The sequence below is a fragment of the Antechinus flavipes genome, chromosome 5, assembly GCF_016432865.1.
Source record: "Antechinus flavipes isolate AdamAnt ecotype Samford, QLD, Australia chromosome 5, AdamAnt_v2, whole genome shotgun sequence".
Taxonomy (NCBI): Eukaryota; Metazoa; Chordata; class Mammalia; order Dasyuromorphia; family Dasyuridae; genus Antechinus; species Antechinus flavipes.
The window spans coordinates 121569918-121585689 of record NC_067402.1 but is presented as its reverse complement, the minus strand read 5'-3'; positions in this window follow the sequence as shown (position 1 = coordinate 121585689).

The following is a 15772-nucleotide window of genomic DNA, read 5'->3' as shown; positions in this document are numbered from 1 at the left end:
CCTTCTGATGTCTACAAGGTCTATGCTAAAAGAAAGGCAACACTAAGAAAAAGAAAAAATAACAAGCCTGCCTCTGAGATAAACCCACCTTGCTGAATCCATGTTCCCTTACACCAAGGTAGGTGTAAGGTACACCTTTTCTTCCTCTATTCTCCAAATGTAATCATGTCTTATCTATTTCAAAGCTTCTCCAAAAAGCCTGTCAGCTAGAAACCTTCTCACCTTCTAACAAGTATGGTACCTTTTACTATCTGTTTTCCAATTTAGCAACAAATGAGTGGTATTCAACATATGAGTCATATATACATAGATGAAACATGGGTTTTTTTTGGTTTTGTTTTTTATTTTGCTTTTGGAGAGGAGAGGACTGACAACACAGTCCAATGGCATGTTGTTAGAAATCTTCTTATAGGTTAACATCAATTTATTAATATTAATCATCACTCTTTAGATCTAGTGATTTAATCAATTCCAAATGTTATTAATAATACTATTTTTCATTAAGTTCATCTTTTGTCTGCAAAGCTATCATGAAAGACTTTTTTAAAATAGTTTATTGAAATTTATGATCCCATCTTTGAGATCAGTCTGATCCTTGTCAGAATAGGAAGCTTACTCTGGTTTGACTTGCTACAAGTCTAAATTAGTTTATAGTGAACACCATTTCTCATTCCAAGTGTTTATAAGCCATCCCTTTGAATGCCCTTTGATTTAAAATAAAAAGTTTAAAGTGAAACGAGCAGAACCAGGAGATCATTATATACACCTCAACAACGATACTGTTTGAGGATATATTCTGATGGAAGTGGATCTCTTCGATAAAGAGAGTTAATTCAGATCAAAGATGGACAGAAGCAGCTACACCCAAAGAAAGAACACTGGGAAATGAATATAAACTGCTTGCATTTTTGTTTTTCTTCCTGGGTTATTTCTATCTTCTGAATTCAATTCTCCCTGTGCAACAAGAAAACTTTTCAGTTCTGCACACATATATTGTATCTAGGATATACTGTAACCTATTCAACATGTAAAGGACTGCTTGCCGTCTAGGGGAGGGGGTGGAGGGAGGGAGGGGAAAAATCGGAACAGAAATGAATGCAAGGGATAATGCTGTAAAAAAAATTACCCTGGCATGGGTTCTATCAATAAAAAGTTATTTTAAAAAATAATTAAAAAATAAAAAGTTTAATTCAATTTAAGAATTTTAAAGTATTAAAGACTTGAGTTATCACTCCTCTTCCTGATTCTCTGGTCTTCTCCACCATATCCCACCTGCTTTTTCAACCTGGAATGTGTCCCTTTACCCTGTAGTTGTTGGAATTAATGCAGTGGGTTTTATTGAGTTATTGTACCACTGTATTTTAGAGTTATTAGTGGATGGGAATCTGGTGAGACCGGATGCATAAATAATTTGTATATAGAAAAATAGATTTAGTAGGGCTGAGAGGGCTATTGTTGTGGCGATTATAAAATTGCCTTTGGCAATTAGTTCTTGTAGGATGAATCTTGTAGGATCTAGAAGATCCCTCTATTTCTAAAAGCTCTCTTGAACATCAAGTTCATCCCAGAATTTCCCTTTTGAGAAAGTATTTTTCCATTTTTCACTCCTCTCCCTGCTTTACTCTGCTTCTTCAGATTTCTCCATCATGCCCTAACATTGGTGACCTTTCTGCCTCTTCCATTCTTATTTTTCAGCTCACTTTTCTATGCTATTTTCTTTTATTAGAATGCAAGCTCCTTGAGGACAGATTTTCTTTCTTTTTGCTTTTATTTATATCCTTACCATTTAACCTAACATATAGTAAATATTTAATAAATGATTGTTGACTTAACACAATAATGTGCTAGCATAGTTAGTATAAACATATACTTTATATTAACTCAAAAGCATTTTTAGAAATAGCAATATCTACTTATTGTTTTAATATGAAGAATGTACAAAGCACTGTACTTAGTCCATGGAGCCTTCTAAGGTAACATAAAACAGGGAAAAGCACTCTGGCTAGAATTCAGAAGGATTTTTAGCCAGTCTAGTTGACAATGTTTACAACAGTTTAAATGCAGTATGGGCTACTCCTAATAAAGGTCTTGGATTAGACTATGTTAGGTATTATTTCTTTGGTTTTAATAAGCTCACTTTCTGCTCCATATCAGAGGCAAAGAAGAAGTTCTTTACTTCTCTCAGTTCATGAAAAAGAATGTCTTAATTTAGGCAAAGGAAGTAGGATCCAAACAATCTTGAGACACCTTTAAGGTTCCTAATCGTCATACAAAAAAAGACAGAGCAATAAAATATCTATGAAATAGTAATATATCTCAGAAGGAGAGTATTAGGTGATGCAGTAGTTTGGGCCTGGAGTCAGCAAGATAGCTTCCTGAGTTCAAATCTGGCCTCAGACACTTACTAGCTATGTGACTCTGGCCAAATCACTTAACCCTAATTGCCTCAGTTCTTCAACTATAAAATGAACTGGAAAAAGAGATGGCAAATCACTGCAAAACCTTTGCCAAGAAACCCCCAACTCCATCAACAGTCACTGAAACGATGACTGGGCAAAAATAAATCATAAAGTCAGAGCCAGTTCAATTTTCTTAAATATTTATTTATCCATTAAATCTTTCTTATATCATGCTCATCACTAGGTGAGATATAATTCTGCACAGCTCCAAGACTTGAACTCAGATCTTCCTGCTTTCTAGGGCCAGCTCTTTATCCATTCCACCATTCTGACTGGGGAACTGAAGGAGAGAATAGAAAGGCGAGTAGCTGGCAGCAGCCACCCTTAGGATTAGCTTGAGAGTTAAGAGCTAAGAGCCTGTCCAGGGGGTGCAGTGTCTGGGATCGTGTCCTATAGGGGCCCAAAGACCCCATTATCCTTTTTTCCAGACCCTGCTTTGATGAAAAAAATATAGTATTTCTTATTGACCATCATCTGTCCTTGGTTAATCCCTGTGTGGATGAGATATGCCTATCCAGCTGCTCCAGTCAGTCCATCAATCTACAGTATTTACTGAGCATACTTAAAGTACCCTGGGGAGTCCAAAAGAAGGAAAAAGCACAGATCCTGCCAGTCACACCAACTTGGCTCCTCTCTTTTTCTCTCCTGTGCCCTTTTATAACCTTGAGGTTGTTGTTCTCTCTTACTGCTTGTTTTAAGAAATTGGAAACAGCTACGAGCTGGGGTCTGAGATTCAAACATGGGAAATAAAAGCCTGAAAATTTTGTGAGAATAGGGCTCAGAAGAGAATAAAGCATGAAAAATTACCTTCAGAATTTTTTAAATGTCTTCAAATGACCAGGCAAAACGTCAAATAGAACCATGCCTAACAACTGCAAAATAGCATCGTTTGGGTATGTTATTCTGTCCTGCTGAGCTCTGCCTTTGCATCATCTCTCAAGAAGCACTGAAAGCATGCCGTGCTTGGTTTTGTGGAGTCAGAAAGATTCTAATTTCAGAAATATCAGAGAGAGAACACAGTGAGGGAGAGAGCAAAGGAGGAATACAGAGACAGAGAGAGACAGAGATAGAGAGGGATAAAGGGAGGCAGGAAGGTGGACAGAAACAAGTGACAGAGAGACAGAGAGGGCTAGAGGGAGGCAGGGAAGTGTGTGTGTGTGTGTGTGTGTGAGAGAGAGAGAGAGAGAGAGAGAGAGAGAGAGAGAGAGAGAGAGAGAGAGAGAGAGGCAGGGAAGGTGTGTCTGAGAGAGACAGAAAGAGAGAAAGAGAAATACAGACAGACAGAGAAACAGAGATGGAGACAGAGACAGAGACAGAGAAGGATAGAGAGAGGGAGGCAGGAAAGGTGTGAGAGAGACAGAGACAAGAGACAGAGACAGAGACAGAGAGAGAGAGAGAGAAGAGAGAGAGAGAGAGAGAAGAGAGAAGAGAGAGAGAGAGAGAAGAGAGAGAAGAAGAAGAGAGAAGAAGAAGAAGAAGAAGAAGAAGAAGAAGAAGAAGAAGAAGAAGAAGAAGAAGAAGAAGAAGAAGAAGAAGAAGAAGAAGAAGAAGAAGAAGAAAATAGGAAAAATTTGTATAATCACAACAGGAAGAGATTGACAGTTTATTTATTTACAAATATGTACTTGTACTGTTCCCACACCATATGGTTTGGAACAAAGCTATCAAACAGATAAAACAACAGCAGCCACAGAGTGGCTATACAGATATTTTCATTTCCAGGTCTGAACTGTTTCTCTGGGTAGCATCCAATCACATGCTCATGGACAGGCACTTCTGATTTGAAAACCTCTCCTCACATCTGTTAACTCCGTTTTTTTCTTTTCCCTGAATCAAAATTTACTGTGATAGATACATAGGGTTGGTCCTGTGGGTACAATGTCTTCACTACGTCGTCTGCTATGTTAATAGAGAGATTTGGATTGAAAAGAGGCAAACTCCACAATTCATAGGATTATGGCTTATTCTACTTCTCTACTGAATTTTCTCTCTCTTCTAAGACCTCAGGAACAGAAATGAGTTTGAAGATAGCCAATTAATATCACAGACCCTGATCACTAGTAATCTTATTGTTTCAGAAGCAATTTCTAGGTCTGCCTCCAGAATTTACATAGAGACATATAGACAAATTAGGATCTAAAAGAAGAACACAGTCCTGCAAGAATACAAGAAATGCAGGGACCTTTTAGTTAAAAAAAAATTAATTTACAATATAAAAGCATTACCTCTGAATCACTGAACCATCATTGACCAGGAGGAGCCTTATCAAAGATGGAGTGCTAAACTTAATAACATCTAATAATAATCAGACTGACCCCTTGTCAAGAGAGAAAAGTGACAACATATATTAAACTTACTGAACGCTGCATAATTTTAATAATCAGTTTTGTCTTCAAAGGAGAATGAATAAAATGAGCCTCTCTCCTTTTTTTTTTTTTTACAGAGGTGAGGGGCTATACATGGGCCATATATAATGTTAGACTAAGATTAATTGGATATTTCCACAGAAGAACTGAGGGGAAAATAAGTACTGAAATTAAAGCTCATAATGAAAAATTTGAAAGTAAAATTGATATCTTAGGTAAGATACTAAAGAGCTTTAACAAGGAAATTAGCATTTTTTAAAATGAGAAGATGGAACTAAAAATTTCATGATAAAATAATTAGACCAAAATACAAAGAAAACAAAATTAAACGAACTCAAGAGCTCTTTTTCAGAGAACTTTTTCAGAAAGACAGGATTAGGAAAGATTAACTATTATTGGTCACCCAGACCAACATGATAAAACAAAAGTCCTGAACACCATATTTCATGATAGACAATTACTCAGACATTTTGGAACCAGAGAATAAGAGAATTCAAAAGATTATCACAGAGGAACTCCCAGATATATGACCAACAAGTACCAGATTCCAGGGGAAAAAAAAATCAAAGTTATAATTACTCAAAACTATTCAGTTTTAATTAGATTTTTTAAAGGAAAAATAGAATAGAAGATGCTAAAAAAAATCCTTGTACTCAAGGATAATTTATACTGAAAAGTTGAGCATAATCCTGCAATGAGGAAAAATGAACATTTAGCTAAACTGATGAATGATAAGAGTTCCTTTTAAGGAAATCAGAGGTGAGAAATTTTTAAAATGTAAATGTGGTTGATAATAGAAATTTATAAAAAATAAATAATTAAAATAAATCAAAAGAACTAAGTGATAATACTTACATACTTAAAAGGAAAGACAAAATTTTGCCATTTTTGTGAAAAATGGCAACTCTAGGAGTTATTAAGAAATAAAGAGAAACAAATTTGGGAATTATGTGTTCAAAAAAAGTACCCTAAAGAAAAAGAGGAGTGTTTGATCAAATAAGTGTGGGATTTTTCTCAAATACAGAAGGGGGAAAGAGACATCTGAGAAAAGATAAGGTCAAAGGGTAAAATATCGTAATATAAATGAATTACAAAGAAGTAATTTTTAAAAAATGAGAGCGACAAAGCCCAATAATTTAGGTCTCAGCTAAAAGGAAAGAAGTAAGAAAAACGACTGGGGCAAGATTTTTTTCCCAAGCAATATAAATTACAGTATAGTATTGATTTCTTTTAAATAAAGTCAAGGAACAAATAAATACTGTAACAGGATTTGTTATAGAAGAAAAATTTTGAAATATCAACCATGAATAGTTATAGGAATAACTCACCCATAAAATAGAAAAATGTGGCAGAATATATTGGAAAACAAAATCCAAAAACTTATAGTAAAAAATAAGAGGTTAAAATAGAAATTATGCTCTACTTTAATTCACAAAAATAGAAATGGCAATCATTGTAACAGGCAAGACAATCATAAATATAGATATGGATAAGACAGACAAAAAAGAAGTACCTAGCATGTGTTAAGTGCATAATAAAAGTTTGATGACTCATGATTAACTTAATTGTGCTTAAGGACATTAGAAATAATGAATAAAATTAATATCAAAATATTTGTACCAAATAGCAAAGGATCTATATCCTTAAAAAAAAGATAACTGAATGTCAAAAAGCTTAACTAGTAAGACAATAATTGTCTTATCACAGATTTAAACAAATAACAGAAAGCTAAACAACTACAACAAAATTAATGATTTGAAAAGAATGTTATAAAAACCAGACATGATATACATTGTATGCTAAGGTATAAAGAACTCATGAATAAATTCAGAAAGGCAGGTATATTAAATGTGTCTTACACAGGCCATAACACATTAAATCTATTGTAAATAAAGAAAATATAACCCCAAAATTTACTTAAATGATGAGTAAATAATGTTTAAATGATCAGTTTATCAGTAATCTGGAAAAAAATTACACATTTATAGATTTTCCTTAATAAAGGGGAGATAGAATTTTCCCCTCTATGGTCTTTCCCAGAAAGCATCCAAAGAACCAGGCATACATATCCCCATTCCTTCATTTTATAAATTGATTATCTATTCACTTGACACAGGCTGCTCCATGGGAGACAGCATGGCTGGAGTTGATGACAGTCAAGGATGTGACAGTGGATTTGAACCAGGAAGAGAGGCACCTCTTGGACCATTCTCAGAAAGAGGTCTACCAGAATGTCATGGTAGAGAATTCCCAGAACCTGGTCTCCCTAGATGCAGAGACAAGGTTTGATATGAAGATGAATGCAAATCTGAAAATGACCTCATGGAAAGACTCTACTGAAGAAGGAGTGGAACTTGCTAATCAAACTGGAGAGAAAGATTATGAATGCATACAGAGGATTTGAGAAAGAGCTCCAGTGTAGCTAAAAATAAGACTCAAGAAAAATCACATGAGTGTCATGAATATGGTTAGGTTTTTAGTGTATACTCTTCCCTTATCAAACATTAGAGAATCCATAGTGAAGAGAAGTCTTATGAATGTAATAAATCTAGAAATTATTTTAGAGAGAGATCTAGTCTTGCTAAACACCAGAGAAGCTATACTGAAGAACAATCTTACTTATGTAATCAATATTGAAAGAATTTTTGATGTTACTCCAAATTTGCTGAACATCAGAGAATTCACACTGGAGAGAAACATTATGAATGTAGTGAATGTGGAAAGACTTTCACACAGTCTTGCCAAACATTAGAAAATTCATACGAGAAAGAAATCTTTTGAATTAAATCAATATGGGAAGGCTTTTGCACAGAGCTCAAATCTTGCTAAATACTAGAGAATCCATGATGGAGAGAAACCTTGAGTGTCATACATGTAATAAAGTTTTTAGTACACACTCTTCTCTTATTAAACATCAGAGAATCCACACTAAAGAGAAACTTTATGAATATAATAAACAGAGAAAGAATTTCAGAGAGAAATCAACTCTTAGTAAATATCAGAGACTCCATCTGGAAAACAATCTTACGTATGTAATCAATGTGGAAAGAATGTTTGATGTTATTCTAAATTTGCTGAAAATCAGAAAACTCACACTGGAAAGAAGCTTTTTGATTACATTCACACAGCACTCCAATCTAGCTAAACATCCAAGAATCCATGCTAGAGAGAAACCTTATGAATTGTGATGAACGTGGAAAGGCTTTCACACAGTTCTCCACTATGGCTAAACATTAAAGAATTCACACTGGAGAGAAATCTTCCATATGCAATGAATATAGAAAGGCTTTCACACAGAGCTCAAATCTTGCTAAAGATCAGAGAATCCACATTGGAGAATAACTTTGAGTGGAATGTAGTAAAGATTTTAATGTACATTCTTCTGTAACTAAATACCAGAGAATCCATTCTAAAGGAAAAACCTCATTAATATAATCAATGTGTAAAATCATTCAGACTAAAGTCATCCTTTATTTCCCATCAGGAAACATGTAGGAGACAGAAATCAGATCCCTGTAATGAATATGAAAGGAATACAAATGGAATACAGACCTTTCTTAGACATCAGGAAGTTCATCTTGGGAGCAAACCTTATATGGACTAAATGTGGGAAAGTCTTCAAGCTGAGATCATCTCTTCCTTTACATCAGAGGAGTCATAGTGGAGGAAAGACTTATGAATATGTTTAATGAGAACTTTCCTTTCCCTAGAAGATGGAGGATATCACAATACTCACAATACAAATAAGTCTTATAAAAGCGATAATTGTGAGAATATCACCCAGAGCTCATATTTGTGTATGCACTGAAAAAATCTTGCTAGAGTTAAAACTTATGGATCTAACTAATGATAAAAGACCTCTTCCTGCACAGTAGATCTCATTAAACATTGCCAATTTTAATCTGTGCATAAAGCCCTGAAAATGGACTGAATTCTTCTCTGAAATCCTAGGGTTTCTTATGACTTCTTTCTAATATGCCATGGCATCATTCCTATGCTCTAACTTCCTCAGCTTTGCCCCATTTGATTGGTACTCACTGTGTTTCATGATATTAGCTTGCACAAAAATTTCTTGTATAAATATTTTGGAATTCATTGGATATTTATTTTTGTAATGATTTTTTAGACTGCTTGGTGGTACAACAAATAGAGAGCTTTCCCTGAATACACAAGAACCAAATTTAAATCAGTCTCTAATACTTACTATGTGACCCTGAGCAAGACATTTAACCTATTCCTACCTGAGTTTTCCTATCTGTACAATGGGGATAGTAATCGTACCTACCAAATGACTAGTAGAATGATTTCAAAAAAAAGCTTTGAAAGATCTACATGAACTGATATGAAGTAAAGTGAGCAGAACAACAACATTTTACACATTAACAATACTGTACAATGAAAAACTGTGAAATGGCTTAGCTATTCTCAGCAATACAATGATCCAAGACAATCCCAAAGGATTTATGATGAAAGCTGCCATCTGTCTCTCCAAAAAAAGAACTGATATTGTCTGAATACAGACTGAAACATACTGTTTTCCACTTAGTTCCTTCCTTTCTTCCTTCCTTCCTTCCTTGCTTGCTTGCTTCCTTTTTTCTTTCCTTCCTTCCTGCCTATCTACCTTTCTTGCTTTTTTGTTTGACTCTTCTTACACAAATCTACAATTTTGGAAATATTTTACATTATTATACATGTATAATATATGTCAGATTGTTATCTGTCTCAGAGAAGGTTAAGGGGAGAGAAAGGACAGAACCCAAAACTTAAAAAAAAATGTTAAAAATATTTTACATGTAATGAGAGAAAAAAATAAAATATTTTTTGAAAAGAAGGAAAGTGTAGGTTGACCAGCAGTTTTAAAATAAAGCATGTTTTAATGAGAAAAAATAAAGGGGAGATAGAAAAGACAAGTTAATTGAGTATGCAACTAAAAAAACTAAAAAATTTAAAAGTTAACAAATTCAAAAATAACTCTATACAAAAATGGAAATTTTATAAATGAAATTAATAATAAAACAATTTAGTTGAAATATAAAACAACTCATCTCACACTCATCACATTGGTCAAAATCATAAAAGAAGAAAATGATAAATACTGAAGGAACTGTGGGGAAATAGGTACACTGCTCTACTGTTTGTGAAGCCATGAATCAATGGAGACACTCTGGAGTTCAACTGCAGTTATGTTTCAAGAATTAATGAAACTGCATACCTGTTGACCCAGTAAAAGTAATGCTATGTCTATTTCCCAAAGACATCAAAGAAAGAGAAGCTTTCATTAAAGAAGCTTTTTTGTGGCAATCAAAAATTGGAAACCAAGATGGTTTCCTCCCTTTTGGCAAGTCACTAAACAAATTATGGCTTATGAATTTAATGGGAAATTATTGTGCCTTAAGAAATAATGAAATGGACAGTTTCAGATTAATCTATGGAAATTTCTACAAACTAATTCAGAGTGAAGTAAGTTGAATCAGAGGAACCATCTTACAATGACAATACTAGAAAATATACTTAGAGAAACAACTTCAAAAGATTTTAGAAATATGATTAATTTAGTGATGTCATGAGTCCAAAATATTGAAGAGGAAATTCAGCACTTACAGAATGTGATTAAATTTAAAATGGAAAGAGACGCATATTTTCAGGCATAATCCAATGTGGGAAATTGTTTTGTTGTATTATGCAAGTTTAAATTTTCTTTTTTCTTTAATAGAGATGATAATATAGGAAAGCAAAAATAAACAAAATTTCAAAGCAAATCATTGTTTTTAAAGCTTAATAAATTAAATTAGATAAACCATTTGCTAATTGAGAGAACTATCAAATCATCTAGTTTTTTAAAGTGAAGAAGAACTTAATAATTAACAGAAGAAATAAAGAAAACTTGGAATTGCTGTCCCACATTATGTCAAGAAAAATGAAAACTCAAATGAATATTTGTAAAAACAGAAAAGAAAACAGTACACATAACCTAAACAACATGATCTGAGAAAAAGAAATCAAGCAAACAATAAATTAACTTCCAACATGTTACAGATATACTTGAAAGTTAATTCTGTCATTTAAAGAAAATAACTTTTATAAAGTCTAAAAGACTACTCATAAAAATAAACTTAAACAGCACCTTCCCCAACTCCATCTATAAGATAAATATGCTCCTGCTAACCAAACCAAAGAGAGATAAGGCAGAGAAAATAGACTAATACCACTAACTACACATTGTCACATAGCAAAATATTAGCAAAGTGATTACATCTCTATATATCAACATATATGGAAATGGCTTTTGATAAAACATAGTATTCATATTTTTAAAGACAAAAATTGATAAGAATAAAAATATGTCTCCTCAATATGAGAGAAGATGACATGTACAAATATGACAATTCATGAAAACTTTTTTTACATGTTCCCCCTCTTCCCAAACTTTTGAGAGAATCAGAAGTAGGAAGAGAAAATCCATGTGGAATAACCTATAATGAAATGGAACTGATGAGGAAAAACATGATTTCCCAGATTATGATTGGCCAATATACAAGGAAGAAGGCACAGAATGAAGCTCATAAAAAGAGAAAGTGATATGAGTATAAAGAAGGAAGTCAGGAGAAAAGAAGCACAAAACAGAAAAGATGCCATGTTAGGGTGATGACTTGGGCATGAAGAGACCTAGTGAAGGAAGAGTAGTAGAATAAATTTGTAGAATCCTAAATTTTGTCAATAGTAGCAACAGATTCTCGTTAAGAGAAGCATCAAAATAGAAGAACAGCTTAAACTGCCAGGTTTGCAGCACCTGTATTTCTATAGAATGCATATACTCAGTCATTGATTTGGGTAATGAGAAGATTAAATTGATTCTGAGTCATTTTTATTAATTCTATTTATATTTTTTTCCTGTAACTGACTAACTCACGGTTCTTTATCTCTGAATTTAGTGTAGAACTTCAGCAAGCTTGTTATGAGTTAAGTTTAAAAATCCAGTTCCCCCCCAATCACTGTTTTATTCTTGCCTCAAGGAAATCTTGCAAGAGGATACCAGGGAGTCTGTTCAGTGTTCCACAATGTCTTGTCCACTATCTCTGATCTTGCAGATAAACTCAAACAATGAACATTTCTTAGTCATGGGAAAGAAGGAGGAGATTGTTGCTAAACAAGCATTCCCAACCTCCAACCAATTCACACATACACCAATTAAACACACACACACACACACACACACACACACACACACACACCTCAATTATGCAACCAATTATGTTTTCCTTAACCTTAGTATGTCAATTCACTCACCCAGTTCTGTTCTTTGTTCTAAGCTTATAAAAATGACTTAAGTCTTCATCTCAGGGTCTTTGGCTAAACTGAGGCAAATCCTTGAATCATTGCACTCCAGTTAATAAAATATTATCTTGCTTGGAGTAAATATGCTTCAATCTACCTTTGTTGAATTTCATCAGTGACAGTACTATAGGTTCCTTGAATTCCTGTTACATAGAATGTAGCCCTATAATAGAGTGTACTTTTTCTAAATTTGGATGGAAAAATATTATATCTAATTAAATATAATTGGTTTTCTTTGTAATCCTTTGTTTCATGAAAGTATCCATAGACTTCAAATGCCAAAGGGGTCCATGTCACAAAAAAGGTTAAAAATCCCTGATCTAAGAAAGGGAAATAAATGTACTTATTGGAACCAAACTGTGACAGAACAAGACTTTGAATCAAAGACATGCAAGAGTGATTGTTATAGTTTCAATATGAGCATTTATACCTCAGAAATTAGCAGATATTGCCCATTAGAATTTAATTCATTGTTCTATTGATCATCTAGATTTAAGAGAGTGATGGTGAAAAGTCAATAATGAACATTAAAGTGTGCCATATGCACATTTTTTCCTGGAGAATCAGTTGGTAAACATTCACTAGTGTACCACTATATTGAACCCACATCTTAATGTCAAATCTGATCATTCTTTTCCTATACCATGCTAACTCCATATTATCCATAGAAAAGTTTTGGAAGTCTTGAGGTGCATGTAGGAATAGAGAGTTATAGAGAAAGAGCCAGAGAGATAGATAGATATAAATATAAACTTAATAGTAAATTAAAATGAGTTGATCTAAGTTTTTTCCCTGCATAAAGATGCTGGGTGGGGCATAAGGCTAAGAAATATGCTATTGTTGCAAACCCCAAGACAGAATCCTTTCCAACAAGGATGCAGTTTAGAACCCAGTTTACAAAGTAGGATGTAAAAGTAAAAAAATTAAATTTCCTGAATTCTCCCTAACTACTACTCCAATATATTAGCAAGAAGTGATTTTTCTCTTACCTAATTTCATAGTATTTTGTATTATTTCTATGGATTCATGCTTATCTGAATTTGTATTTTGTGAATGTATCTTAACTATGTGCTAGAACCACTTTGAGGGTAGTGACCAGATTTATTTATGTTTATACCATTACTAGTATTTGGAATAATATTTAAACACAATAAACTCTTTCTTGAATGAAGGTGTCACAAAGACCAATGGAAGTGAGGCAACATGACGCTCAAGAAATGTACCAAAAAACAAACTAGATTGAAAATTCGATAATGTCCATAAGAAAATATTGGTTTTAAATACATCAATTGTTTTTTGACATTGTCAACCAAACCAGAACTGGTCTTCAATCTGTGAGTGGCTATAGTCAAAGAAAGCAGGCCAGAGACAGGAGAGTCAGGAATCAAAACAGAAGTTCAATTTCAAAGTGAGGGAAACTCTTGCAAGTGGAATTCCTCCTGAAAAGGCTGGCTTGTGGCAAGGATAGGTATTTAATGCATAAAAACCTCAAAAAGGTGGGACCCAATAGTCATTGTTAGGTCTTGATTAAACAATTCCCACAGCTGGCATTTGGGGGAACAATACAAGCCTTCTTGAGTCTTGCGAAAAGTCTCTGAGTTATTAGAATCACTGAGCTCTGTAATTGTGTCAAATCATTATAATTGTGAAGCCTTGTGATCATTCAGCAAGATACAAAACCAGAGTTAGAGTGATAGGAAGAGGAGTGCAGCACCTGGTTTGGTTGACTTAGTGATTACAAGCATAGGAATGTTCAGTGTCCAGAAATTTGATTGATCACTTTCTTTGTATGTCAACTGCAGTTCCAGACCTCATGTCAGTGTCCCCTGGGAAATAGGGATAAATAATTAAAATCACAAATCCCAATTCTGGGGTTTTGCTATCTTGAGATCAGCCATAGGGTGCGTGCAAAAGATTGTTATTATGCCAAACTCAAGGTACAACTTGCTTGCTGGGGGTCTTCTAATATCTTGCCATTTCCCCCTTTGGGGCTAAAAGGAGGGGATCTGAAAGAATCCCTATCCCTGTAGTCAATAAAGGGGAGAGAGAGAGAGGTATAAGCCAAAATGCCACAAGAGGCCAGTTGGGATAGAACAAGATGCTGCCCAGAGGGTTAGTTCTTGGAAGGACCTACTAGGGAAGTGTGTCTCAGGTATCATGATTAGGGTTTTTTTTTCTTGCAAGCACAAAAGAAAAGGGATCAAGAATGTAGGAGAGAAACTGTCGGCACACACTTCAATCAGGACTTTGGTAGTTCAGCACATAAAATAAAAGAGGAAAAAAACTAGGACAGTATTCTCAGCCCTTGTGTGACAAATTGGGACAGCTACCTCATATGTGTTGCTGCATCTTTGACTGAACTAGATGAATCTTGAGAGTCTCTGGAGAGTTTTGCCCTCCACTCAGGAGCAGAGGTTTCTTCAGATGATATAGGAATCCATACCCATAAGTTAGGCATCTATAGGAATAGTCGGAAGACCTGATGGGGGCCCTTGGAGAAAACTTTTGCATAAGTCTGAATCTGAGTTTTTGGTCAGCATAACATAGCCTCTAGAGTCTCTAGACAACACATATAGATGATCCAGTTTCTCTGATTCAAATAATGCAATAATTTTTTTCACAATTCCCATAATTGCAAAATAACACCAAATCAAGTACAAATCATACTACTTAAAGGTCTTATAGTAGACTGGTTCTGAGAAAGGAGATTCACATGTCACTAAGGTAACCAAGAAAACTTAAATACAAACATCTTGAAATAAAAGACCAATGAATTACAATGGTCATCACCAATATTAATTAATATCAAGTCTCCTTGTAGCCTAGTAAAAACATTCTCAATATCCATTTAACCAGAACATTTTCAATCCCATATGCTCCATGTCAATATCTGGTCACTAGACATAATTTCTTGGACAATAAGCTTTATTCTCAGAACAACTCTAAAATGGCCTCAGCTTCTCTGATTCCAAGTCTAGAGGTCCCTAGATAATTCTGATAATATAATTTAAAAGTGATTTTCCAATTTTGAAACTGGAGAATTTCAGTTAACATATCATTTGTTGTTTCTCTCTTTCTCTAAATCCTGTGCCTGATATAAGAATCTTTTTTAATAAAATATTTAAGATACTTTATTAGCCAGAATCAGATAGTTTTGATAATTACTGCCATATAATGTAGCTTAAGATCTGATGGTACTAAACCTTCTTCCCTTTTCATTTCTTATCAATTCCTTTGCTAAGTTTAACTTTTTGTTCTTCATTTTTATGGATAGGTATACCTACCTAGGAATTATTTATATTTCTCCATTTATTTACATTTTCTATAGTTTCTAGGTTTGTTTTGGTAGATGTATCTCCAGTTATTTCATACTGTCTAGACTTGATTTAGATGGGGTATCTCTTACTCTCTTTTCTTGAAGGGTTTTATTTGGGATATATCTAAAATTATTAATTATTTCAAATAACTTTTTATCTTTGGGATTTTTCAAGTATATTATCTTATTGCCTACAAAAAGGGACAGTTTTATGGTCTCATTCACTATTTTGATTCCTTGTTTTTCTTTTTTCTTTCATTAGTATGGCTAAGATTTCCAATACAATTTTATTTCTG